This window comes from Crocodylus siamensis, chromosome 5, assembly GCF_052110815.1.
Source record: "Crocodylus siamensis isolate JL-2025a chromosome 5, ASM5211081v1, whole genome shotgun sequence".
Classification (NCBI taxonomy): domain Eukaryota; kingdom Metazoa; phylum Chordata; order Crocodylia; family Crocodylidae; genus Crocodylus; species Crocodylus siamensis.
Genome location: NC_143399.1, coordinates 61772038 through 61796798, shown reverse-complemented (window position 1 = coordinate 61796798; position 24761 = coordinate 61772038).

Sequence of the window (24761 nt, the reverse complement as noted above, 5' to 3'; positions counted from 1 at the left end):
TGAGAAACATAAGAATTGACATCATCAGCCATTGAGTCCAGTCCCATTAAATCTCAAGCAACAATATAACAAGCATTAAATTTTAAAAGATGAACAAAACATGGAATCTGGGCTCCATCTCAAACCACAAAACATTCCTGGTAGCACCAAAAAAATACCCAAATTAAAAAAAATTATGATGTGTTTACAAAAGAGACCATGAGACACGCCACAGACACTAACAATGCCTTAGACCAGAGAGATTCAGAAATATTCAGAGATTTGGACCTAAAACAGCTTTAATTTTTTTTTCCATAGATCTAGGTACCAGTTGGTTCATGAATGTTGCAATGCTAGGGTGCATAAAGTGTCCCACAGCAGTGCATGGGGCTCCCCAGCACAGTTGGCAGAAGACCTGGAATTGGACCAGAAGCACTTCCAGTCCACTTCTGAGTCTACCAGGGAGTGTGCCAGGCCCACCCCCCCACGCCTCCCAGTTTGGTTATGGCCCACTCCCATGCTCCCCAGTTCAGTAACAGGTGCCTCCTAGGTCTGGGGAGAGACCTCTGGGGTCCCCCCATGGCCAATTGCCAAGCCAGAAAGATGCGAGGGGAGGCAGCGGCTCTGCACACTCCCCAGCGGACCTGGAAGTGGATCGAAAAAATTTACAGTCCACTTCTGGGTTCACCACTGAGCATATGGAAGGCCCTGCCACACTCCTGTAGGACGCTCCATCTGCCCCAGCATCACAGCATTCACAAGGAATGCTAGTACCTCAAGGTACATAGAAAAAACTTTTAAAGCTGTGTTTATGTCTGAATCACTGATTCTCCAAATCAGCATCGAATGTTCAGATTCAGATGAACTGAATCAGGGACAATGATCCAAATCAATTAATCGAATCACCATTCCTGATTCAGCCCCAATCCAAATCCAAATCAAATAGGGCCCACTTCACACAACCGTTATAATCATACCAGTAAAAGATCACCAAAGAAAACTCAGAGGAACATAAATTGGCATTTTTTTCTTTAAAATCTTGAATTTTTTAATGCAGTACCATATGCCAAAGAACAACTGGTGTTCTACCCAGTAGAAACTATCACTAGAGTAAAAAAGAACAGGTCATATTCAAGGCTGATTTATAACTCATACAACATCACTGACTTCAAGTCCAATACTGCTGTATGACATATATGGTGTTTCTATTTCCTGACCCTTTTTATAAGATACATTTCTGAGTTTAGAGAAAGTTAAGCCTTATGCCAGCTCTAAACAAAACTAATCTGTTGGAGTTTTCTCACAGATTTTAATGGAGCTGGATGGATTGGTAACAGTGTTAAATTATCCAACATATGGAATACAACCTGTACTAAGCTATCTATAATAAACTGTAGAAAACTTGTCAATTGGAAAATTTGAAGGCAGGAAAAATTAAAGTATAAATTATTTTCTGACTCAGTAGCACATCTTAACTATATCTAAACACTGACACTATAAGCTTTAGTACATCTATTTGAATGATTTAAGTGGCTAGGACACTAAACTGGGAAACAGGAGTCTTTGATCCTGGGACTGCTTATTGACCAGATGCAAGACACTGGGCAAGACACTTTGACCCTCTATGTTTATGTTTTTTCTTATATGTAAAATGTGCTTGTTATCTATGGCTTCTTTGAAAAGCATGTTGAAATCTATGAATGAAAAACTCTTATCAAGAGTTAAATATTATTACACTTAGGATCAAATTATGTTTTAAACATTAATAAAAATGGGCTTCTAATATTAGACAAAAATGATAAAGCAGTAGCTACATACCTTTATTACTTTCTGCTTAGCTGATAGACATTTTCCTCTCTATCAAGGTACACAGATTAATGAAGTCATCAACCTTTCTTGGATTTATTAACAGCAAAAACATTAACATACAAAATCTATTGTCATCACTGAAAACATTTTAAGAAGGATTTATACACAGGAAGAATTAAATACAAAAATCTTTATTTTACTGAATAGGAGAAAGGTCAGGACCTCTTATACCCATTAGGAGAAAAGATGTAGATTTTGTTTAGTGGCCTATTACCATGTTTCCAGCATGGCATTTCCAGTGTTGAGAGGCATATTTAACCTGCCAGGCAGATAACCCAATTATTCTTTGTGATAGTTTAGAGCCAGCTACATCATTGTCTACAGGTTATTAGGAAATACTCAGTTAGCCATTTTTTCTAGAAAAAGTAAATTCATGTCAGTTCTTATAAAATCATAGAAAATTAGGAAGGGACCTCAGGGAGTCATCTAGTTCAACCACCTGCTCAAAGCAGGACCATCACCAAATAGATCATTCCAGCCAGGACTTTATCGAACTGGGCCTCAAAAACCTCCAAGAATGGAGATTCCACCACCGCTCTAGGTAACCCATTCCAGTGCTTCACCACCTTCCTAATGAGAAAGGTTTTCCTAATATACAACCTGAACCTCCCTTGCTGCAACTTGAGACCATTGTTCCTTGTTCTCTCATCTTTCATCACAGAGAACAGTTTAGCTCCATCTTCTTTGGAACCATCCTTCAGGTAGTTAAAAGCTGAAATTTAATCCCCCCTCAGTATTCTCTTCTGCTAACTAAACAAGCCCAGTTCCCTCAGCCTTTCATAATAAGTCATGTACCCCTGCCCCCAAATCATTTTCATTGCTCTCTGCTGGACTATCTCCAACTCATACACATCCTTTCTGTAGTGGGAGGCCCAGAACTGGACACAGTACTCCAGATGTGGCCTTACCAGTGCAGAATAGAGGGGAATAATTACTTTCCTCAATCTGCTGGTAATGCTCCTACTATTGCAGCCTGGTATGCTGTTAGCCTTCTTGGCAACAATGACGCCCTGCTGACTCATATCCATCATATTATCCTGTGTAACCCCCATATCCTTTTCCACAGAGATGCTCCTTAGCCAGCTGGTGCCCAATCCTGTAGTGGTACATGGGATTCTTCAATCCTAAGTGCAGAACTTAGCACATGTCCTTGATGAACCTCATGAGATTTCTTTTGGTCCAATCCTCCACTTTGTCTAGGTCACTCTGAATCCTATCCCTACTCTCTGACATATCACGTACAAATCCCCCTCTCCTCCCTCCATCCTGCCCCTGCCCCAACTTGGTGTCATCTGTGAACTTGTTTCATGTGTTATCCATCCCATTCTCCAGATCATTAATTAAAATATGGAACAAAACAGGCCCCAGGACAGACCCCTGGGGCACTCCACTTGATACTAGCTGCCAATTAGACACTGAGCTATTAATTACTACTAGTTGAGCCTGAGAATCCTGCCAAATTTCTATCTGCCTTACAATCTATTCAGTGGCAACACGTAGGGGTGCATGGGGGTGCACGTACACCCCCTGAGAGTGTTGGTGCACACCCTGATAGCCAGCATTCCCAAGCACGGGGGCAGGCGAGAGCACTGGTGCCCCCCTCCAAGAACACTTGCTGAGGAGTAGGGGCACTATTGATCCAAGTGATCACTGACCAAGTGATCCCCATGGTCCCCCCATGACCAATCATGCCCACATGGAAGTGCCAGAGATGCATCACTGTCACTTCCAGGTCAGCATAATCAGCTGCGGGGGACTGAGGTGAGGCTGCCTGGTCTGGAGTTCCCTGGATCCTCCATCTTCTGTTTCTTAAAGATGGGCACTATATTTGCCCTTTTTTAATCATCTGGGACCTTTCCCAGTTGCCACAAATTTTCAAAAACAATAACCAGTGGCTCTGCAATCATGTTAGCCAACTCCCTAACCAACTTGCAAGTATTAAGTATTAAAAAATGTTGTCAACCCCCACCTAGAACACCTAGACGTGCAGTATGTTGCGCTGTAGACATGTCTGTTAGGGGTGTGGGATGTGGGCCCTATTTGACTCGGATTCAGTCCAAATCAGGGACAGTGATTCAATTAATTGATTTGGATCACTGTCCCTAGTTTGATTCATCCAAATCCAAATCTGAACATTTGATGCTGATTCAGAGAATCAGCAATTAGAACATAGACACAGCTTTAAAAGTTTTTTCTACATACCTTGAGGTAGCAGGCATGGCTCCTGATTTCTGTGATGCTGGGGTGCATGGAGCATCCCACAGGACTGGGGGGCGGCCCTCCACATGCTCAGTGGTGAACCCAGAGGTACTTCCAGTCCACTTCTGGGTCTGCCAGGGAGTATGTGGGGGGGGCCATGTCCCCACTGGCTTGGCCATCAGCCACAGGGGGACTATAGGTACTGCCCGCAGCCCCAGGAGACACTAGTCACCAAACCAGAGAGGTGCAGGGCAAGGGGGCTTCTGGTCCACTTCCGGATCTGCTGCAAAGCACACTAGGGAGCCCCCCGCACTCCTGCTGGACACTCCATGAACCCCAACATTGCAGCATTCACAAGCCACCTGCTACCTAGAGGTATGTAGAAAAAACTTTTAAAGCCATCTCTATGTTTGAATCTCTGAATCAAAAACAAATAGACAAACAGCTGAAATTACCTTAAAACAGGGAAGTGTTCTTTACGACACCACTCAACATGTTACATCATAGTATAATCCCTGGTGCTTTTGAACAGTGGTATACCTTTAAAAAGTGGTCAGTGCAGAGCACTGGACAAATAAGACCCTGTTTAATACTCTAGTAATTCAGATTCTGTGCGCAAAAAAGAGTAACATCTCATTTGAATTCCTCAAAATAGTTTATTGAATAGTTGCTTCACTGGAGCTGCAAGATGCAATGTGGCCTGACATATCTGTGACAGAAGGCTTCAGTATGGAAGGAAGCAAATGACAACTCATATGCTCACTCTGACCAAGATGTTTGGAGGCTTAGCAAAAGATACTATATATGATTTTCTCTTCTGCTCCCGACACTTCCGAAAGGGACTGAAAAACTTTTTTTCTATTTTAGAGCCACAAAATCAGAGAAAAGTGGGGCTGGAAGGGACCTCTAGAGGTCATCTTGTCTAAGCCCCTGCTCAAGGCACGATCATCCCTCTACAAACAAGTCCTTGTCTAACCTACTCCTAAACTCACACTATAAGTCTCACACTATAAGGCATGTTTCCCAAAGACACCAAAATAGCCTAACATACCTCAGGTAAATAAGGAGGAAATGTTTTGCTGTTGCAAGGGTTTTTAAAAAGTGCTTGAGAGATCCAGGGAAAAGGACCATGTTTCTTTGCTACAGAAGAAAGAAAAATAAACCACACTCCGTTCCAGCCTGACTATGGGATAAAATTCTTTCCCACTCCCAAATTAAACTTTAGCTTGGCTGCAGCCAATTCCCAACGCTTCTGGGAAAGGCAAATTTACCATCACCTGCAGCAACAGGAGGGGAAAACTATTAATTCTATCCCCAATGTGGCAAACAAGGCCCAGGAGCATGGGGGAAAAAACAAACAACCTCCATTCTTCTCTGTAACATGGGGACAGCAAGTATAACTTCACATATTGCATCCTCTAACTGGACAGCCAGAATATTTCTTTGCACATCCCCTCCATATTCCAGATGCTTTAACTGTCCTTATAACTAAGCCAATTGTGGAACTCTGCTTCATTTTCCTGCTTCTGAGCATGGTCCTTTCAAATATTCACCTGCTCTTGGCTAACAGATCTTGACTTGTTAGCACCCAGCAATGTGTATATGATGGGGTGGGGAGGAAGAAAAAGGGGAAGCAAATGCTCCTGAGCTTCCAAGTATTGCTCTTTACAGAGCATTCAGGCATAGCTACTTCTGGCTAATCCCTGACCAATGCTTATCCAACCTTTAATTGAAAACCTCCAATGATGGAGATACCACAGTTTCCCTAGGCTATAAATTTTACTGCTTCACTATTCTAACAGCAAAGATTTTTTCCCCCTGATATCTACTCCTAAAAACACACAAAGGGCATGTCTACACATACAATTAATGTGCCTGAATTTTCTGTGCAGAAAATTCAGAAGCATTAAATTGGACCCCTGGACACGTCTGAACATGCACCCACCAAAACCAAATTTGCTTTTGACAGGAGCGGTTCAGTTTAAGGTTGTTCCTGTTTTCTGCCCTCCTGCAGCAGCCAGGGGAAGTTCCAGGGTCCTCCAAGTGCCAGCTCCAGGCTGGAAGGGGGCATGGGGACTAGTCTCAATCTCCACTGAGCAGGAGAGAGCTCTCCTGGCTTCCAGGTGGCTGGGAGGTAGCTGAATCAGGATCAGTCCCAGTCTCTACATGGCTGGGAGGCAGCATCCCACAGAGCTGGGACAGCCCTCCCTGCCCCTGTGGCCCCCTCCTGCCTATGCTGACTGGGAACAATTTACTTCCAGTCAGTATCTACATATGTGTTTGGTGCATTAGTTTAATGTGCTGGTTTCTACTACCAGTATTTACAGGTACTAGAAAATGGGGCATTATACTAACTTACTGCACAGTAATTGCTGTATGCATTGTAGACACTGAAACTTTACTGCACATTAGATTTGTCTAATGTGCAGTAAAACATTTCATATAGACACAGCCAGAGACACAACAAATGAGACATCCAAAATTTCTGACTTTCAGACCAGTAGCTCCCAGCAAATCCTCCACATGGTAATTCCATCACTAAGATGCTGCTCTCCTCCCTTCACTACAACTTCCAAGTAAACTCCCTCTGTTAGGTTCTCCTTTGTTTCTGCAGATTACTTTTAATTTGTCCTTTGTTTTCTGCTTTTCACCACACAATTGTAATTGAAAAAGGTTTAAAAACATGTTAAATGGTAATGCATTAAAAAGAAAGAAAGAAAATAGATATAGGAGCAAGACAACTCAAAGTAGTTTTGTAATTTAATTCAAAGTCAAGAGAAGTCTGCTTAAATCCACATTTCATCCCAGATCTGAAGTTCAGGCACTTTTCTGGTCTGGACACCAGGTCAGAACAAAAGAAGATAGGTGATAGAAATTGAGTCAGCTACACTGATTTTCCAAAATTTACAAAGGAAGATAAACAGATAGTAGTTCTGTTGCCCAACTGAAACATTTTGTTTGCATTAAGCACAATTTTCAGAAACAAAAATAAATGCAAAAAATCATTTTTGTTTAATCCAAAACAAAATGCTTCATTTTATTTTGGGGCTATTGAAACTTTCATCTTTTCTTTTAATTTGGGTTGATTTATAACTGAGTATTGCTGTTTCAAACCAACAGTTAAAAGCATCATTAAAAAAAAATGGCAGCCCCAAAATATAACATTCTGAAAATGCTAGAACAAATGAATATTCATCAAATATTTTAATATTTTCCCCCCAGCACAACTTCCTTTATTTTTTTTACAAAATCTGCTACAGGTTGACCAAAAAAATAAAAATGCTGTACTTTTACCCTCTCAACTTTAATGGCTAAATATGGAAAAATGTACATATCTCCAAAAATACAGTTACAGCACAAATTGCAAAGGACAATTGCCTTCCTAAATGGTTGCACAGGCCACCATTTCGGTGTAAATATCCAATGTCTCACTGCCCTTATCATATAGTTGTTTGCATAGGTGTTGTGAACTTTTTTAGTGCCCAGGTTGGACAAGGTTGGGAATTCTAGATGGCACGAGGCAGAGGAGGAAGAAAGGAGAGGGAAGTCTTACTTGCCCAGGCTTTTTGCATGCTGAAGGCAGCTGATACTATTGCTGCTGCTGTAGCAGTTTTGACTCTAGCAGAAGCATCCCTATAGCTCAGGCTACCTGGGAGCCACCCCTGGTGCCCCATTCTCTCCCCACCTGCATGAGATACACTGTTGAGTGCAATCGTGCATCCTGTGACAAAGATTTCCCATGGAGGACCATCATTCTGCTCACCCCACTTACATCACCTGCAAACCAGATACAGTGCTGGGTTCAGAACTGTTGTACCCAACTCCTTTGGCCAGGCAGTGCAGGGCTGCCTACTATGGCAAAGGCTCCAGGGGAGGAGATTCTGGCACCTCCTCACAGCTAGCACCCAGCCTGGTGCCTCAGTTGCCCGCCTCCCCTCAGCTACATTACTGGATATCTGTGTGGTGTGTAAACAGATTACAAGACAGTTGCCTCCAGATGAGCACAGTCGTGTGGTATGTGGCTCTGCAAATAAGTCTGCAGCACCACGTAGTGCACAGTCAGGTGTTCTCTGCATGGCAAGGGCATGCTGCCTCTGCATGCACAGCTCTGCTTTTTTTTCCCCCTGTGGGTTTTTTGACTCCTTTCCAGGGGTCAAAAACACCCACAGTGGGAAAAAAAAAGCAGGGTAGTGCAAGCATGGGCAACATGTGCTGCTGCAAAACAGAGCCAGGCCACCTGGATCCACACTGTGATTGCCAGCCCAGCTCCACTTGGCAGGATCATGACCGCTGCAGCCCTGGGAGGCACCCAGGAATTCAAGTAAGGCTGCTGAATTCAGGTAAGGCCCCTACCACCTCTGGGGTAACTTGCCGTGCACAAGAGCACACATGGCACAGGCATTTCCCCAGAGACAAGTGCCAGGTGTACAACTGCTACTTGTCCCCGGGGAACCAAACATCTGCACTCATCTGGACATGGCCAAAGGAAGAATATTTACCCTTTGACACTTCCTGTTAGTACCAAATAGATTTTTGTTCTTTCCCTATCTAATGTGAGAGCTTTTTGTCTCCAAGTTGTGGACACTTTTTTGTCTGTTTCATGATATTTGAGCATTTTAGTTTTGACTCTGAACACCAGACATTTGTAATTATTTCAGTGAACTTGCACAGGCTTGCCTTTATCCAGTTCATTATTTTATTCAGCAATTTCCTTAGCTTCAGTTTGTAGGCATCGAGTTTTCTTTGTGCATTTTTTCTCTCCCTGGCATAGATGTTCTTGATGTCATAACTGATTTTTAAAAGGGAAAAAAAAATTACTGCTGGCTTTGCACTGCTGAAGTATTTGGAAATGATATGCTACTGTGCTGCAATCTGTTTGCAGCTGAATATTGAAGATTCTCATCATTTTTCTGTCTTTCTAAATGTTTGCATGTCTTTATTAAAACTATTTGTTTTTGAGTCCAAATCTGAAGCTTCGTTTACTCTTTTCTACATATTTTAGCCTACAAGGTACACAGTAAAGCTACTGGTATCCAAATGTTGACTTTATGTTGTCTGGGCTCCCACTCTGTGCCTTGCCTGCTTCCTTTATTGGTTAAGTTGAGTATTCAAATTGTTTTTGTTTTACTAAGCTACACCATGCAGGACTAATATTAATGAAGGAAGCAGGTCATTTTTTGGATTGGTGTTCAATATGTTGCTTGCACATATATTTTCTCTTGTCTTCAGTGCATTTTTTTAGAAATAATTCAAGGACATTTCAAGTTATCCCAAAGATAGGTATCTAGAAACAAAAGAAATCTGAAGTCATGACCTAGAAATCTCTCTCACTGCATTTTGTAATTTATTTCAAGATATCAGAATGAGCATTGCCTGAGGTATACTGTGTTCATGGGAGGAGGTTGTGTATTTTTTCTTATCTTTGGCAGCATTAAATATTTTCATTATTTGGTCTGTATTACCAATTCAAGTGTGAATACATGCACATCCACATTTAAAAAAAAAATAAACAAAACAAAAATCCACTGGGTTAGTATTCAAAAATCCTCCCCCACCCTCAATCCAACCATTCATGGGCAAGTCAGACAATTTATGAGATTTTATGGCAAAAAATATTTCTTCGCATACATCTGTATGTAGAGAGAGAGAGAGAAATAAATAAATGGTTCCAGGAATATTCACTTTACAAATGCTCTCACAGCAATGTCACATGTGCAAGGTGTAAGAATTGTGGGGTCCTGGTAGATGACCATGAGCTCCTGTAGAACATCCTAACCAAAGGGGCTAAAGCAGAATTTGTATGTATAAGCAGAGCTTTTTATATGGAATGGGAGTATGGAATAAAAGTACTCTAAAGCAGGAGTAGGGAGACTGAATGATCTCTATATTTGTCACTGGTGTGACCACCACTATGATACAATGTTCATTTTTGGTGTCTATGTTTCAGGAAGGACATTAATAAATTGGTAAAGCTTCAGAAAAAGAGCTACAAAAAAGATTAAAGGATTGGAACATATGCCTTGTAACAATAGACTCCAGGAGGTCAATCTATTTAGTTTTTCAAGGAGAAGGTTAAAGGGTGACTTGATGAAAGTTTAGAAATTCCAACATGTGGAACAGAACTTTGAAATTGGGCTCTTTAATCTAACAAATAAAGGCATAACAAGATCAATGGCTGTGAGACAAAGCTAAACAAATTGAGGCTAGAAATAAGGTATGCATTTTAAACTGAGGATAACTATCCATCAGAATAGCTTGCTAAACACTGTAGACTGCATCACTGACAGTTTTTAAATCAAGATCATATTTTATTTTTTAAGATATTTTGCAGTTCAAGCAGTAATCAATCCTGGAAACTCCTATGATCTATGCCAGGGCTATATGCTAGCAGCCTGCCAGTGGCTATCATGGACTTCATGGGGACCCAAAGTCACCTCTCTGCTGTTTGGTAGGGGAGAGCCCTGAGGATTTCACTCCCTGAATGGCACTGCCCTCACAGTGGGGGCCAGTAGCCAGGGGTTCTACATACAGACTTTGCAGCAGGGGGCAGGAGCAGTGGACCACTCATGCAGTGAGGGCTAAGAGCCTGCAGTGAGGACTAGGAGCCTGCATGCTCCTAGGAGTCCATCAATGCAATGTATGATCTGAGTGGTATGTGGACCCCTGCCACACCAAAGTTAGACAGCCCTGACTTATATTACACACAAATTAAAAACAAAGGTCACAGTAGTCCCATATGGTTTTATAATCTATAAAAATCTGATATGGAATGCAGGAGTGAAATTAGTGAGAGGAGCAGATGAAAAAAATATAACACCTGCAGAAACACATTGCATTCTGCTTGTATGTTATAAGTGTGTGCCATATCCAGTAGATCAACTGGAAGAGTAAGTTGTGGTCCTAGTCTGGCAACAGGGAGCAGAGTGGTTCTAGCTGGGAAACACTTCCAGTCTAGGGATCTGGCTGTGATTGGACGATGATCAGGGAATGGTGAATAAGATGACTTACATTGCAAAATATATTGCTACCAAGGTAAGTGATATAGATGTATTAAAGGATTTTTAGTGACATGAGGGCATACTTCAGATAGATAAGGAACATTATCTGGACCCAGTTCTCAAAAATACTTAAGCATTTACTTAACTTTAAGCATATGCTTAAGTTGTACTGAAGTCACAAAGACTTAAGCACATGTTTAATTTGGGACCTATTTAAATTGTGATTTGAGGCAGTTTGCATGAAAAGTGGCATTCCCACAATTTTTGGCAGAATCACCAGAAAAAATAATACCTTACTGAATATAAAATGCTGGCTCCACACTGGAAGCCAGCCGTTCTCATAGCTGCTGAAACAAAGAAAGGGAGCCAAGATGACAGCCAGCTCTCCTCCTTCTGCCGCTGATTGGCTGAGATGGCTGGCTGCCATGTGGCCCTACCCTGAAAGAAAGTCCTGTCAGCCAATCAATAGCAAGGGCCAGGACCACCCCTGGGAGTCCTCAGCTAATCAGTGGCACAGGGAGGCCTCACTGTGAAAAACCATGAAAATGGTGGCAGGCACCATGATTGGCCTGAAAAGTCACCCATCTACCTATGCATATGTCTTCTTCCCAATCTGGACCTTTTAGAAGGAAAAGTGGATGGTGGATGATAAATGTAGAAAACATCTGTAATTGCCTTTGATTCTCTTGTCAACAACAGCAGTTGCTCATTTCTGGACACTTGCTCTGATGGTAAAAGAATTGAAAGTTGAATACAAGAGTACTTGAGCAGAGGAAGGAGCTGGAAGAGAGTTATATCATATATGAAAAACTTTTGATGGAACAAGTATGAAGCAGAGGTTTTTAGGTATTGGTTTACTTTTCTATGAAACAAACAGATTCTTTCTTCCCCAAAATAATCCTTTTCCTTTGATCAGCATCTAAAGGCTAGTGTACATTTAGGACCCTAACAAAAAAAGGGAAGTAAATCCATGCATACTGGCCAACAAAAACATTTGTCTCATCGATCAGCCAAAGCATCTCTTCTCTGAAAAAAAGAACCTTGGAGTCAGATTATATTCCAACTGTTGGGCATCTAAGTCAGGGATGGGTAAAATATGGCCTGCAGGTCAGACCTGGCCAACCAGGAACTTCCATCCAACCCATGGGGCCCCTCTGTAAGCCCTGGCCCCCAGTGCCCATCTGTAAGCCAGCACTTTCCTGCAGGAGGTGTGGTTGTGGTTGCAAAGCAACCACTCCCAACCCCAGCCTGGCCTGACCTGTCCCTGCCTCGAGCTAGGGGACACTGGAGACAAAAAGTCTTTTCCAGGCAGAGTCTTTTGCTGGCAACCCTGTGGGAAAGGGGTGGGAACACAGAAAGCTGAGTGCTGTGGGGCTAGATTAGGTTGGCCCCACACACTTTCACCATGTGCAGCTGGGGGCTGGAATGGGAATGTAAGAGCAGTAACTATGGGACCAGGTAGGGCTGGCCCTGCACCCTGCCAGCACATGTGGCAGGGGACTCAGGCAGGAGCATTATTGAGCTGGGTGGGACTGACCTTGCATGCTGCAGCAACTTGGCAGCTGGGACTTGGGTGGGAGCTTGGGGAGCTGTGTGATATGGGGCTGGTCAGGGCTGGCCTTAGCTCGCTGTCCCCACATGCAGATTTAGGAACTTAAATGCCTATGGGTGATTCTCTTCCACCCTACTCAAACCTATACAAAACAATTAATACAAAAGGTAGCTATGAGATCCTCCCCCTCACTGCTTTTTATGTTTTAGTCTTAAAGGTAATGTAATGGTGTATTGCAAAAGTAGATGTATTAAAAGATTTTAATTCCAGGTGGAATAAAATCACACGTAGGTACCTAAGTCCACTTAGATGTCCAGCAAGTCAAGTAGTGTCCTGCTTTTCTGTCCTGGTTTTCTATATATGTTTTCTACGTCCTGATGATAAGAATATTTCTTCCCAAAATCCTAATGAAAAAGGAATGCTCTTTGCCTGCCTCTTGTAATCTAGAGAAACTGCTATTCATTACCACAAGACATCAATTTGTAAAAATCTTGAGATTCTGTGAACATTTGGAATCACCTCTACAGACAATGTGGTGTCCCATGATATGCTCATAGGTTTTATTAGTGGAAAAGTCTGAGATACCCTGGGCATCTCTACACATGCAATTAATGTGCCTGAATTTAGTGGACAGTAAATTCAGGCACATTAAACAGAGCCTGGGTGTGGGTCTAGATGTGCACCCAAGTCAGGGGCAAATTGGCCTTGACAGAAGCAGCTTAGTCCAGAGCAGGGCAGGAGCAGCCCTGGACTTAGCTGCTGCTGCCCTTCTCTATCCCCACTGCAGCATCCAGGTGAAGCTCCAGGCTCTGGCAGCAGCTCCAGGGGCATCCTTGGAGTGGCAGGGAGCATGGAGGGGCTGACTCCGGCTGGCAGATTCATGGGAGGGGGGATGCGGGGCAGACTCAGGCTGGCAGGGAACACTGTACCAGGAGCCTGTGGCCAGTGTGCCATGGACACTCCTCACCCTCCTACTGGTAGTGGTTCCCAGGGAACCATGTCTACGAGGCATTTATGAGCCATCTCCTCCTCCACCCCCTGCAGTAAGGTGCTTGGGCAGCTGCCCATGAACTGAAGGCCCACAATGCAACCCCAAGAAGTCACACACTATGGACAACTTGCAACAAACCTGAATCTTTATTTCCCTCCACAACACAACAACAGACCCCCTCCTTAACCCAACAGTAGACTTCTTTCCTCCCTCCCTTCTATAAACACACCCCCTCTCTAACCCCAATGTACACCACCAATGGATTATGTGCAGTGTGTTCTGTCTACTTCTGGGGAAAGGAGGAGGGGAACAGTAGGGTGGAGGCACCTATGGTGTGGATCCTGGAGAGGGGTGCCCAGCACCCCAAACTCCACCAATACCACATTAGGTGTTGACACTGCAGTAAGCCTGGCAGGCTGGGGGCTGGCATGAGGGTGAGGGTGGGTACTTCCCAGTCCCCTTCCTCCTTCGTGGGCCTAGAGCCAGCAAGGACTGTATGGGGAGGTGGCTCAGCTGTGACCACCTCCCTTTTAGGGGCCATATGGTGGCAAGGAGAATGGTGGACTCTTGCCTATTTGGGGCCAGGTCACCAGGGGAGAAGGATTAGGCACAAAGGTAGGAGGCCCTGGCTGCTGCAAGTGGTGCTGAGTCTCCTCTCTTATCCATTAGGAGACTTGATGCTGCCTTGTGACTGGCTGCCAGGGCCCAGGCAGATCTGGGGCTGGCAGCTGAGCACTGGGGGACATAAATATGAGCACCAGGACCAGCCCAGTGTTCAGAGTATAGAGATCATCTTTTGTGCTCTCCACTGCCTGGCACACCATGGTGTGCTGCTCTTCTTGCATTTGCACCAGCCAATTCATGAGACTGGGGTGTCTTTCCTGGTGGGCAAGTCTTTTTTTTTGTTTGTTTGTTTGCACCGGTCCTGGAAGCACAGGAATACCAGGTCAATGCATGGAGTGGATGGAGCACGCTCCAGTTCCACCGCCCAACACCAAGTCCCCTCCTCTCGAGAGTGAGGTGTTCCCAGTACCTATCTCACTCCACCTCCAGGTCTTGGTGACTCCAGGCCTGAGTGCCATGAGCTGCTCCATGGCCATGGTGACCAGTTACTCCAGGAGAACTGTGTCATCCTGGCTGTGGTGCTGACAAAGGCAGCGCAAGCAGAAGGTGCCTACTGACAGTCACAGTGTCCTTGAAGCCTGATCTCCACCAGTGGCTGGTCGGTCTCACCCATTTGCAGCTGCTACTTCCGTACAGCAATGACAAAGAAGCTCTTTGCAAGAGGTTGGAACATTTCAGAGATAACATACACTGTACCAAGAGGCTATAGGTAACCTTCAGTTTGAAAGTCATGCACACATAAGTACCCAGGGACCATGGTGAGTTGACCCATCCACAGGCAGCCACCAACTAAGCCCTCCATCCTGCTTTCCACAACAGGGACAGGCAGGCTGCTTGCCACTCACTGCAGACAGCCTACTTTCCCCATAGCCTACCAAGGGTGGGTCAAGGCTGGCCCCTGTCAGCAGCTGCCATGGCACCTCCAGAGCCACCTCCAGCTTCTTCTCCCTACAGTTCAGGCAATTTGCTCCCTTGCCACTGGGCCAACAGGACCAAGATTCTAGGGAAGAGGAATTCCCATCTAGCTGGGCCATGGAGCTGGAAACACCACACCTCCCTCTTTGAAGAAGCAACCTGGGCAGAGGCCTCAGCCAGTTGTGGTCTGTGCTCAAAGCATGGTCCTGGTCAAACGCACCCATGTGTACTGTAATGAGCTGTGCACAGCCTCAGACTGCCTGTTGTAGTCCTGCACATGCATACACTGCATCCACAGAACCTTCACCTTCACACAGCATTGCTGCCCAGAGTGCTGGTGTCAATGCTCCTCCATCCACTTGGCCATGGCTGCATAGATATGGCCTTTAGCCTTCATTGCCTAGTTTAACAGGTACTGGACTTCTACATCCCCTTGGTGGTGATGAGGTCTGGCATCTCTTTTTTGGGTCCAGTTCATCCCCTGGACCTGAGTCTTTGCTGTTGGAGAGCCTGACATGCTGAAAGCTGCCAGGGGCTTTGGTTTGTCAGGCTGGGGCTCTGGGTGGCAGCATCAGGTGGCAAGTGACCACTGGCATGGGACACAATGCCCAGGAGGCAGGCTTTACCCAGTACTAACCCTGGGGGTCAGAGCCAGAGTAAGGAGGCTGCAGCACTTGGCATGTGACCACAGCAATAGGACATGGTGCCAAGGATGTAGACAGCACTGGCAGGGGCCCCAAAGGTCAGATCTGGGATCTGAGAGACTGAAGCACCCAGCACATGCCTCCAGAAGTGAGGCATGGTACAAGGGGGCACACACAAGCTACCAGAGGTGCTGGGTGGTCTGAGGGCTGTATCACCTGGTACATACTCACAGTGGTGAGGCACAGTGCCCAGGGAGCATGCAGCATCTGGCAAGGGTCCCAGGGGTCAGGCCAGGGGTCCTGGAGCCAGCTTTTGGAAGTTGAATACCTACCTGCCTATGCCATGAAGCTGGAGAAGCTACTGGCCATGTGGCTTGGTACCGAGCAGAAGGCTGCCCCCCTGCTGGTTCAGCTGACCAGGTGGAAACCGCATACCTCATCACCATTTACATATGCACTGAGGTTCCTTTATTTTAAAATACCATTGGCTTTATCTGTTGGTAGTTGTAAATGTGCTTTAAGCTAATGTGCAGTAATTGCTGTGAATGTGTAGATGGTGATGCATTACTGCACATTAGATTAGCTTACTGCGATGTAAAGTACATGAGTAGATGCACCCCCTCATGACCAAAGCATACTTTTTTAGACCTAGAGGTTTTCACAAAACACCCATGTCTCCCAGCTAAGTTTAAAATGCCACAGACACCAAATCAAACAAGCAAAGACTAAAAAATATAAAATACTAAGAACTTCCAAAGCAACTGTCTAAAATGACAAATATATTAAGCAAAGCACAAATCACATTGCCATATTTATAAAAAGAAAACACAAAGACAAGAATTCCATCATTAGATTTATACTATGTAAAGATTTAAAAAAGAAAATGAATCAGATTTAGGTTTTGCTTTATTTTTTCAGGCAGTAAAATACTTCTAAAATGATTCAATGAAACAATTGAAACTCACTCATTTGAATTGCAAAACAACCTCAGCACTTTAAAAATAATTAAACTCAGCAGCAAAAGCAAACTAAATCATGAGCTGGTTCATAACTTGCAATTTTCAGTGACAGAAAGTTTCTATTGGAAACACAGATGGGCATACGTTTGCAACTTACCGGTCATGCCTACATGAGACACTGACTGAGAAGACATTACTGTGCAGTCATTTAGTACTTGTATAAGCAAGCACTAAATTTATACAAGAACTAAATGACTGCACAGTAACTGCAGGTACTGCACAATCATGCTGAGGAACGGCTTTTCATGATGCTGACTGCACAGTAGCTTGTGACTACTGTGCAGTAGTGTCACATTATGCTTCCTGCCATGCAATGCTACTGCACAGTAGTTGTGAGCTACTGTGAAGTTAGCATCTCATATAGACTTGGCCACTTACTATGGTCTTATTCCTAAAATAATCTCTTCATAGGTGGATCCACATACTTCCAAGAGTTTCTTATGGGACCCTTGAATAAGGGTACAAGCCAATTCCTGTTACTTTCAGTGGAAATTCTGCCATTCATTTCAGTGGAAGTTAGATTTAAAAAATCATGTTCATACAGGTCACAAAAGCATTGGATGTACATGTTGCCATGGATATAGTCTTTCTGGACTTCAGCAAGGCCTTTGACACCGTCTCCCACCCCACCCTCATTAAAAAATTGGGTGACTGTGGCATTGAAGCCTACACAGTCAGATGGATTGCAGATTGGCTGAAGGGTCGCACTTAGAGGGTGGTGGTGGATGGGTCATATTCAACCTGGGGAGAAATGGACAGCTGAGTCCCCCAGGGCTTGGTCCTTGGGCCCACGCTGTTCAATTTCTTTATCAGCGATTAGGATGATGAGGTGAAAAGCAACCTGTTTAAATTTGCTGATGATACCAAAATTTGGGGTGAGGTGAGCATGCTAGTAGGGAGGGAAAGACTGCAGCAAGACTTGGATAGGTTACAGGGGTGGGCTAGCAAAAACAGGATGAGCTTCAATAATGACAAGTGCAGGGTGATGCACTTGGGCAGTAGTAACCAGCAGCACACTTATAAGATGGGAAACTCCCTTCTTGAGAGCATGGAGGCAGAAAGGGATCTTGGAGTCATTATTGACTCCAAGGTGAACATGGGCTGACAATGCGAGGTCACGGTTGGCAGGGCTAATCGGACCTTGTTGTGCATCCATAGATGCATCTCTAGCAGGGACAAGGAGGTGATCTTCCCCCTCTATGCAACACTGGTAAGGCCATAGCTGGAGTACTATGTCCAGTTCTGTGCACCCCACTTCAGGAGGAATGTGGACAATATTGAGAGGGTCCAGAGGAGGATCACCCACATGATCTGAGGACAACAGGGCAGACCCTACAATAAGAAACTGCAGGACCTGAACCTGTTCAGCCTTCACAAGAGAAGGCTGAGGAGGGACCTGGTGACTGTCTATAAACTCACTAGGGGGGACCAGAAGGTTTTGGGAGAGACCTTGTTTCCTATAGCACCCCCTGGCATAACAAGGAATAACGGCCACAAGTTGTTGGAGATTAGGTTTAGATTAGACATCTGTATGAACTACTGCACAGTCAGAGCAGCTAGGATCCGGAACCAACTTCCAAGGGAAGTGGTGCTGGTTCCTACCCTGGGGGTCTTTAAGAGGAGGCTTGATGCCTATCTAGCTGGGATCATTTGACCCCAGTTTTTTCTCCTGCCCAGGCAGGGGGTCAGACTTGAAGATCTACAAGGTCCCTTCTGACCCTACTTCTATGAGTTTATGATTCTATGATTCTATTTTTATTATTATTATTGGCTGTGCATAGACAAAATGAGAGGTGTGTGCACACAACCTTTCAAGCGGGCTAAATGCTTTTGCACTGTTTTAATGGTGTCAGTGTTTGCACTCTTTGGCATCATATTGTGCATTAATTCCAGCCAACTATAGCAAATTCAGTGGCGTAATGCACCTAAAATGCCTTGGGGTGCAGCAAAGTAAAACTCCTTAGAGGAATTTTAGTTTGCTTCCCCTGCAGCCATAGAGCAAAGCATTGGGCTCCATGCAGCTCCACGGCTCTGGAGGAAGACCTGCAGGAAGCCTTGCAACAGCCTGGAAATGCAGCTCCACTCAAGAAAAGTGGCAAGCCTGACCTTCATATCTCCCCCCCCCCCCCCCCCCCGAGTCTGCCTGCCTGCCTGAGCTGTGCAGGGCCCTGGTGCTTCCCTTCTCATCTGCAGTGCCCCCCTTGGGACCACCTGAGCCAGGTGCCTGTGGACTGATGCTGCCTGGGGGGGCCGCTGCTACTGTGGAGGGAAGCATAAGCCCCTCCCCCCACCCCCGCTACCTGGGGACCACTCTACCCACTGGCGCCTCACCCTCCCTTCAGCGGGATGTGTGGGTTTTTTTAAAATTCACCACTTCAATTTAGGGCCCCCATTTCATCTACATGCTTCCATTGTTTCTACCAGTTTCCAGGAATAGAAGTTAGGCTTGCTAGCCTGTAGTTCCCTGCATCACCTCTAGAGCCTTTTTTCAATATGGGGATCACTCTGGCAACCCTTTAGTCCTTTAGTCCTATGTTTGGATTTTCTTGCAACAGACTTTTGTGCTTAAAAGAGGGAGTCTGTGAGTTCTGACAATCACCTTTGGAAATCATACTCAAGATGGATACCCAAATTTTGAAACATCCAAAATTAATGCACACTTTTAAAAGTTATTTCCCTAAGGCAAAATACTCAAAGATACGTGATTTAGATGGCTATTGTCTATTTTAAAAGCCATTTAGGCACAAAATGTTTATTTAGACCTATGGGATCAGAAACTAATTTGGGGAGTATATTCTAGTTTCTGTCCAAAGAGGACTGAAGATGTGCTTCTGAGTGAGCATACATTACAGCCGCATCAGCATACTGGACCTAGATGATTGAGGTTGGGGTAGTCTTGGGTTTGGCTTGGAGTTGGCTCAGATTTTCATTCAGTAGTTTAGCTCCACTCTGACTGAAAGCTTGCCGGTAGTCAGATGTAGCATCACAATAAGAAATATCAAGAAGTGCATTGGAGAGATGATGCAGCCTTGCTTAACTCCAGTCTTAACCTCAAAGGGATTTGTGATATATCCATTAGTGAGAACCACCACTCGTGTACTGTTACATATGATGACTTTCAGTTGGCATCTTTACCATTATACCCCTTTATAAAACCATGGTGCCTTAAATAAAACACCTTAAATACTGTGCCCCGTTCTGGTATCCACACCTCAAAAAGATATAGCAAAACTAGAGAAGGCACAGAGAAGGGCAGCATGGATGATTAGCTCATGGTTGAATCTTGTATGTATTTGGTGATTTAAAGGCCAAAATTTGAAATCTTAGTATTCTTATTTTAGGGCAGATAGTAGAGCTGTGTGAAATAGCATCATTTCATTTCAACTTTGGTTTCACCATTTTGATTGGACAGTGTTTCATTTAGAGTTTTGTTTAGTTTTAAAGTACTGTTCCATTTTGTTTCATCAAAACTGTTTCAACATTTTGCCCATAGGCTATATTGGGGAAGCACAAAACTGCCTATAACTGTAATTCTGGGGCAGATTTCCATGAAAACTGCAGAGATGCTGACCACTTCTGAGGGCATGAAGACTTCGAAATTTCAAGGAGATAGGTTCAGGGGTTTCTGGGAAATTGCACCTCAAAGTATTGAAAGCAAAACCCATGTCACTTATAAGTGTGAAGCCACAGCAGGGTGAAAACAGCAGGCATGGTAGCCCCTGCTGACACCATAAAGTCTGCCAGGTTTCAAGAAGATAGGTGCAGTGGTTTCTGGGAAACTGCACCTCGAGCTGCTGACAAGCATAACTCATGACATGTGTGACTTTGTGTGCATATTAAGGCACACCCTCACTGGTGCTGGGGCCTCTACATGACACAGTAGTGTTCCCCAATCAGGTCCCCTCCTCCCCTACAGCCTCAGCCCTGTCCACCACTTTAAATAACAACACGTAATAACTTACTAAGCAGAACATTAGCACTAGCATTTCAGGCAGCCAAACTGTCACAGACCAGAGCCTTTATTTCCTTTCCTGCAGGAACTTCTTCTCCAGAAGCTGCCAGAGAACTCTCTCTGCCAGCCCCAGGGCTTAGATGTGCCCAGGGCTCTGCATCCTTCCAGTCAACTGACCAGGTACGGATGCAAGGGGTGTTGGTCTAAGGACATGGCACTGGGAGACAAGTTTCTCTGGGTCAATCTAATCTGGTATCTTTTAGTAAACCAACTGAATAGTTAGAGAAATATATCTTAGCAAGGCTTCAGGTTGAAAAACCTTTATCAGCCTGAGGAAGCACCTGCAGTAGGTGTGTGCGGTGCTCCTGGATGGAAGGAATAGTAAAGAAAGCAGAGTCTGGAATGCAATGCAGGCAAGAAAGCCAGGCAGTGAAAATGGAAATGGAGGCATCAGGGGGTGAGGAACAGGCTTGGGTGGGGGGGAAGGGGGATGTAGCAATGCAGGTAAAAGTGGAGAGGTACCTGGGGAGTCAGATGTCCAGCAAGTTGTAGTGTGTCATAAATCCAATGTCTATATTCAGTCCATGAGTTTCTGTACCTAGGAGGCTGATGAAGTGAAGTCCGTAGGTCCAGCTGTGAAAAGTGTTTTTTAAATTCAAACAAGCATTGAACCTCACTAACCTCATCACCAGAAGCCAACTTTCTACAGCCCAAAACACACTGAATGGATACAGACCATGCCATGACGAGACATGCAAAACCTGCCAACAATATCTCCAATATGGATAGATTTTCACAATACAATACATATCTCCATCAGGGCACCAAATGCCTTGATGGAAAATACGTGGAGACACCAAGTAACAGCTGCACACCAGAAGGAGTGCACACCAAAAATCTGGCAAAGACAACAACAGAATACCACCTGTCTCCGATCTCTAAGGTCTGATCCTCAAAGGGAATTTACTGTACTGCAAGGGATCAAACCATTTCCTGATTCCCTCCTTCAGCCGCCTCATAAGTGCCTGCACATTTGGTGCAAGCAGCTTGCTTTAGCTAGGAACATTGATCCCTTGGAACTTCCCCCATTTAATTCTGAAGTTCCCTTACTATAGGGATCACGTGGTTAAGGAGGGCATTGCCAGTGCTGAGGGTCTTGGTGGTGCTTAGGAAGGGCTTGAGGGCCACCAAGATCTGGAAGATGGTATCCCACTGAGCTCTGTTAAGGGGGCCGCTGAGCCCAATCACCCTGAGCAAGGCCATCACATAGATAGTCTTCTGTTGCTCCAACAGCCTCTTCAGCATCAGGTATATAGAGTTCCATCAAGTCTCCACATACTACATGATTTTGTGCTGCAGGATGTTCAGCTCTTCGTGCATGTCTGGCAGCATCTTGTCCCCCTTGATGCATTGGTGGAAGTAGCCTGCCACTTTCCTGCAATCGAAAATGAGCTTGCTGGTGGCGCTAGAACCATCACCAGCAGCCCCATCCCCCTACAAGGCATCCATGACAATGAGGTGGAACTTCTGTGCCACACAACGGATGCCAGCAAAGTTGGCATCATGGACTACCTTGACTATATTGAGTCCATTATCGGTGATCGTGAACCCGTGAGTGAGCTCGCCCTGCCCAATGAGCCACCCTTGCACCAAGCAGTTTATGGCCTCCATGATCTCAGTTGCCATGTGGGAGTCACCAAGGAGAGTCCACCAACGGCCTGACTGGTCACACCAGTGCCCTGTGAGGGAAAGGTATGCATGATTTCCACCCCAGCTACTCCAGATGTCTGAGGTGAAGTGTGAGGCCACCTGCAGACCTGCCTTGCACAGCTCCTCCCTCAAGTACTCCCTGCATGCCTTTTACAGGGAGGGCACCACTGTCCTGCTGAAAGTAGTGCATGTGGGCACTTGGTATGATGGGGCCACAAGTGCCGTGAGCTGCCTAAACCCTGGCTGCTCAACTAAGGAGAAGGGCTGGCCATCCACAGCAGGCATCTCCCCAATGCTTTGGGTGATCTCACTCACCCTTGCAATGCATTCCCATTTCTATCCCACACTGTTTCAGGGTGGCCTGCTTCTGCTTTGGGGGACAGGGGCTTTGAAGCAAGAGGGGGACTTCCCTTTCCACATGTTCTCACTGGTACCAGGCTGAGGAGGATCAAGGGCAAGGGGGGGTGCCTGTGGAAATGCATCAGCATCCCTGTGGTGCTCATGTGTTTTGTTTCCTTGCCAAGGCTGGTTTTGGCTCAGCAGTGCAGGCAGATAACATATGTGGGATCATCTGCCAGCTAAAAATGATCCCATACCACACTACCCCCTCACTTCTGGGGTGCAAATTCTGCAATTTCCCCCTCCTCAGCAGGCAGAGGCACAGCAACATGAGGAGTAGACTCAGCTGAGCCACTTGCCTCCCCACCTCCTACCTCAGCTTCCTATGAAGTGCCTTACAGGGAAGGAGACCTGGATCTAGGGGAAACTTGAGTGGTGTGGAGCACAAACTCAGATGATTCCCCCTCCTTCAGCAGTACTTCCCTTGCTAGGGTGTTCAGATCCAGCTCCAGCTCTTCCTACAGCACTGGAAGGCTCAGCCTGGGAAGTGAATTGGGGGTGGATGAGACAGTCATGCTGGTGCTGCTTGTTGTCATGGTGATAGTGTGGGGTGTTATGGCTGGTGCTCTTGGAGGGGATGCAGACTCAAGCACAGGCAGTGGCACTGGCACTGCTCGCCTCTCTTTGCTGCCTCTACAACTAGTGCAAACATCATGCCTGCTTGTTGTAGGAAAGAGGCTGTGTCTGAGTTTGCAGGGGCTGGGGGGGGGGTGCAAAACTTACAGCTCTCCCTGAACCCCTCTTCTGCCCCTTTCTAAAGTCTTGCCAGCTGCCATTCCAGCACATTTCATGGTGTTTTTCTTAGTGTTTTGTCTTTGCCTTGGAAAATCTGTCATTTCTTCTGTAATATTATCTGATTTATGTAATATATATTTAGTCAGTTATTAATTATATTTATGTAATATATTATGTAGATAAGATAAATGTATGTATGTGTCTTTATGTAATATATGTATGTTTGTATATATGTGTTGATGTAATAAATAAAATAAAAATATATAAATATATGTATGTGTTATGCTATACACATTCTATATTATAATATGCAATATAATTGTGCTGTGCTTCCCTGCACAGTGAATGGAATGTGAACTGTGAGAGAAAGCACAGATTTGGAAAGAATCGAAATAGACTAAACAAAAAGAAGTTTTTGGGGAATGAATAAATTGAAAGGAAGCAATTAATATAATAATAAAATAAAAGGGTATGGGAAGGAAACAAAACGTATTGCTGAATCCCACTTGCTAGGCTAGCAAGTAGGATATGAATGGTAGCCTTTGTTGTCTGATGCTGCTGAGCTGCTGGAAGACAGATCAGTAACTTACCCCAAGGCATAAAGCAACTCAGTTCAAACAATACCGCTTTTTATGCTGTTTTTCCATCTCTCCCCCAGAGCACTGGGATTGGAAGGGACCTCAGGGAAGGATCATAGTCACCGGTCAGGTCACAGTCAATATCAGAGTAGTCCTTCCCCCTTCTTACCACTCCCTCTCCTTACTTTCTGTTTCCCTGCAAGCAAGCCTAGCTTTAGCTTTGAAATGAGAAACAATTCAAATCTTTTGAAACATTTTGACTGCCCTTGTTTCATTTTGAGGCTCTTTCAAAGCCCTTTGTTTCATTTCAATTCATGGGAGAAAAAAAAAGGTACAAAGAGGGATTAACTGTGTCAACATATGTTTGGTGCTCCAGTCTCTGCTACAGGGCTCCTGTCCATGTGCAAGCTGCTTCCAGTTAGCCAATTGGCTGCCTCGTCAGCCACCGGCACCTTATCCCAGTTTATTCCTTCATCAGGCTTTATCTTTGTCCTTCTGGTATCCACTCCTCCCTCCACCTTTCTTTATATTGCTCTCATGAGCCTCACTATCTTACTTCTGCCACTTGGGCTTTGTTAGAAGCAGTCCCTTGGCTCA